The sequence below is a fragment of the Eptesicus fuscus genome, chromosome 3, assembly GCF_027574615.1.
Source record: "Eptesicus fuscus isolate TK198812 chromosome 3, DD_ASM_mEF_20220401, whole genome shotgun sequence".
Classification (NCBI taxonomy): Eukaryota; Metazoa; Chordata; class Mammalia; order Chiroptera; family Vespertilionidae; genus Eptesicus; species Eptesicus fuscus.
The window spans coordinates 80580716-80585647 of record NC_072475.1 but is presented as its reverse complement, the minus strand read 5'-3'; positions in this window follow the sequence as shown (position 1 = coordinate 80585647).

The following is a 4932-nucleotide window of genomic DNA, read 5'->3' as shown; positions in this document are numbered from 1 at the left end:
TGAGATGACAAGGACCACACTATGCCTACAGAACATTTTCTAGTTGGCTGCAAAAATTTATGGGTGTAACTTTCTGAGTATTTTTGTCATATATATATATCACTCTTGCCAGTTTGGCTCAATGGATAGAGCGTCAGCCCGAGGACTGAAGGGTCCTGTGTTCAGTTCCAGTCAAGGGCACATGCCTCAGTTGCAGGCACAATGCCCAACCCTGGTCAGGGTGGGTGTGCAGGAGGCAACCAATCGATGTCTCCCTCTCACATAGATGTTTCTCTCTGTGTGTCTCTTCCTCTCCCCTCCACTCTCTCTAAAAATCAATGGAAAAATATTCTCGGGTGAGGATTAACAGCAACAAAACAAAACAAAACAAAACTCTAAGTCCTACCATTTACCTAGATTATTATCTGCTTCAAAAAAATATAAACTTGGAATTATAATTAAAATTTGCTTAATTCTCATAGTAGATTTCTGCTTAAAATAAGACCCTTTTCAAGAGCTAGAGAAGATTTTATTATGATGTCATTTCCTGTATTTTCTTACATTACTCTTTTCTCCTAATGTAAGAAGATTTCATCAATAATACTCGGAGCTCTCTCTCTGCTTTTATACTTCTTTATATGCCTCTGGAGCAGAGGGAATTGGAATCTCTTTTTTCATAGACCTCATGCTGTATAAGGTGATGCTAACAGTGGTGACCATATGGATCTGTGCATTCATCCGTGTGGTCAACCTGCACACTCATCTGTGTGGTCAATTGCTATGTTACTGTAGTAGTGTGTATTTCACTTTTTAAATAATATTAGTATAGCCTTTCTTTGAAAAAGAGAGAGAAAAGGATCACAGTTCTTTATCTTTTACTCATATTCAAACAATCTTTTCTTGAGTTTTATGCATTCTTAGGTGAAGATGAAGACATAATAAAATGTATTAATATGTTGCTACATTAAAAATTACCCCAAGGCATAGTGTCTGAAAACAATAAACATTAATTATCTCACAATTTCTGTGTGCTGGATGTTCTGGCTCAGAGTCTCTTGAGGTTACAGTCAACATATTGGCCAGGGTTGCAGTCGTGCAGTCATCCGAAGGCTTCTCTGGGGCTGGAGGATCCACTTCCTTGGGGGCTCACTCACATGCCTGGGAAGCTGGTGTTGGCTGTTGGTAGGAGCCTGCCGTCCTCTCCAAATGAGCCTCTCAATGCGCTGCTTGAATGTCCTCTTAACATGGCAGTTGGCTTCCCCTCGAGCAGCCATTTTCAACCGGTGTGCCTCGAGAATTTTTAAAGCAAGCAATACCTGACTACTTTGTCAGGGACACTGCCCTCTTTGCCCGTATAGTGTCAAATTAAAAAAATTACAACAGCCATCACAATGATAGCTATCTGCTGTCTTGAACCATAAATATATAGGTCATATACTAGATTAGTATTTTATTGGTTACGTTGCATAATAAGGTTGCATCTAATTGGTTAACTCTTGGTAACAGAAATCCTTACATACAAGTATAGCCATCTGACTTTTTAAAAGTCACTTTGGAGCAAAAATCGTAGGTAATTACTATTATTATTTTTTGTAAATCAATCAAAATTATACCTATTTTTTTCACATCAGCAAAAATACGTGTTTTTTGGTGCGCCATAGAGTTTTAGTAAGTAGTTTATGTGTGCCATGGGATGAAAAAGGTTGAAAAATCACTGTCCTAGAGTGAGAGTTCAAGAGAGACCGATATTGAAGCCACAGTATTTTGTATAACCTAGTTCTAAAAGTTACCCTCCATCATTTCTACAATTGCCTATTGGTTACAAAAGTCAGCTCTATTCCACATGGGAGGGAACAATATAAAGGCAAGAATCACCGAGGACCACCTTAGGGGCTGGCTGCCTCTCGAGGTGATATTAGATCCTGCACATTCTTTGACCAGTCAAACTTGCCCCTGAGATTCCCTGCTCATATCATTCCAGCTCTGCTCAAGTGTTACCTCCTTTGAACTTGAGAAAGACTGTTAGCACTGTCGTCTGGGCACTAAGTAATACATCACCTTGCATTCTTTAACTCCGAGAACTGCCACCATTTTTAACTCTTTTTTTTAAAATAAATCTTTATTGTTCAGATTATTACAGTTGTTCCTCTTTTTCCCCCCCATAGCTCCCCTCCGCCCAGATCCCACCCCACCCTCTGCCCTTACCCTCCCCCCACACTGTCCTCATCCATAGGTGTACGGTTTTTGTCCAGTCTCTTCCCGCTCCCCCCACACCCCAGTCCCCCAGAGAATTGTCAGTCCACTCCCTTTCTATGCCCCTGATTCTATTATATTCACCAGTTTATTCTCTTCCATCAGATTTTTTATTCACTTGATTTTTAGATTCACTTGTTGATAGATATGTATTTGTTGTTCATAATTTTTATCTTTACCTTTTTTTCTTCTTCCTCTTCTTACAGAATACCCTTCAGCATTTCATATAATACTGGTTTGGTGGTGATGAACTCCTTTAGCTTTTTCTTATCTGTGAAGCTCTTTACTGACCTTCAATTCTGAATGATAGCTTTGCTGGGTAGAGTAATCTTGGTTGTAGGTTCTTGCTATTCATCACTTTGAATATTTCTTGCCACTCCCATCTGGCCTGCATAGTTTCTGTTGATAAATCAGCTGACAGTCCTATGGGTACTCCCTTTTAGGTAATTAACTGTTTTTCTCTTGCTGCTTTTAATATTCTCTCTTTGTCTTTTGCCCTTGACATTTTAATTATGATGTGTCTTGGTGTGGTCCTCTTTGGATTCCTTTTGTTTGGAGTTCTGTGCACTTCCTGGACTTGTAAGTCTATTTCTTTCACCAGGTGGGGGAAGTTTTCTGTCATTATTTCTTCAAATAGGTTTTCAGTATCTTGCTCTCTCTCTTCTTCTGGCACCCCCATAATTTGGATGTTGGTACACTTGAAGTTGTCCCAGAGACTCCTTACACTATCTTTATATTTTTGGATTCTTTTTTCTTTTTGCTTTTCCAGTTGGGTGTTTTTTGTTTCTTCATATTTCAAATCTTTGACTTGATTCTTGTGTTCCTCTAGTCTGCTGTTGGATCTCTGTATATTATTCTTTATTTCAGTCAGTGTATGCTTAATTTCTAGTTGGTCCTTTTTCATATCCTCGAGTGACTCACTAAATTTATTGGCAGTTTCTAGAAAATTCTTGAAAAACCTTATAACCGTGGTTTTGAACTCTATATCCAGTCATTTGCTTTCCTCCATTTCTGTCATTTGTGACCTGTTTCTTTATCTCCTCATTTTGGCTGCTTCCCTGAATTGATAGAGTGGCTTTATGTGCTAGGTGTCCTATAGGACCCAGTGGCTCAGCCTCCCCAATTACCTGAGGGTGGACACTCTTGGTGCACCCCTTTGTGGACTGTGTGCACAGTCTTGTTTTAGTTAAGCCTTGATTGTTGTTGGTATCCCTGGGAGGAATTGATCTCCAGGCCAATTGGCTGTGAGGATCAGTTGTGTCTATGATGGGAGAACTTCTGTGCTGGAGACACCCTTATGGGGCAGGAGTTGCTTCAGTGGGGCTTTGGTGCTCATTGAGTCTGCCCCCTGAGTGTGTCCCTTATGAATCTGAGGAGTTGTAATCTGGATGGTCCCACTCTGACCACTGGGTACACTGGCTCTTGGATCTCCAAGAAGGTGCAAATTTAGCTCTGCCTGAGTCCACCCAGCAAGAGCTATCTGCAGATTCCTCTTCTTTGTTTGGGGTTTGGAGGTGCCCAGATGAGGCCCAGCTGTGAATCAATGCAAGCTGCTGTGGAGCCTTGGAAGTTCTGGGTCTCTCTGACCCAGCTGCAGTTTGTTAGGTAATTTTAGATTGCAAAGGGCCAGGCCATTCATATGCAAAAGCCTCTGTGCACAGCTGGGGTGGGGTTGTAAATTGGGTGGGGCGGGGTCTCAGGGAATCAACAGGGTGGAGCAAACAGTAATGGCTGACCTTCAGCCCTGCCCTAAGAGGCCCCTGGGTCTCAGTGTCCCATGGTAATCGCTGCAAGCACCTCTGAGAAAAAGCCGCCCTCGTGTTCCGGCCTGATGCCAGACAGTCCAGTCTCCTCCCCCCCCCCCCCCCGCCCCCCGTATGAGTCTGGGTCCCCAGAGTCTCGCCCAGAACTGGAGTTCAGAGCAGTCAGGAACTTGTGTCTCCCTCCTGATTGAAAAAGACAACCGCATCCTCAGTTGTCAGCCCTTTCCGCATGCGTGCCTCCGTACCTCTGCCTTTACTTCTGCACCTCCTCTGAGTCTCAGTGTGCTTTTCTCTTCCCTTCTAGTTGTAGAATTTCCACTTAGGCAGCCTTCCTGTGGTTCTGGATGATGTCCATTTTGTCTTTTAGTTGTAGTTTTGAAGTGGTTGTGTGAGGCAGCAAGTTCAGGTGTTTACCTATGCCACCATCTTGGTTTCTCCCATTTTTAACTTCTTTTTATCATCTACACTATGCCAAACACAGGGCTGAGAGTATAGATGGTGCCCAAAAGTTCTTGTGGAATAAATAAATATTGATTTTTTCCCTTCAGATATCTTGTGAGAGTTTCAGAATTCTAAACTTTATCAAGAACTTTTGTTGTTATCTTACAAGGACAAGTGTTTTCCCAATTAACCAAAATTATTTGTTATTTGTAACTTTAAAATTTCCTCAGGACCTGTATTCTAAGACTCTTTAAGCTATTGGAGCCTTACATTTAATGATGAACAAAACCAAATTCCCATTCACTGATGACAAATGAAAAGTTGGCAGCAGTTTCAACACCTGCTTTTAATCCATTTAAAAGTGTTGAGCAAACCATGATAAAAAGGAGCTGGAAGCTATAGTGTTCCCCATTACCCTCCTGGTGTTTGTCTTTGCTAATTGAAGTTGCCTTTTAAAGATTATGTATATGGACCCAGAGGAAGCATTGGATAGGGA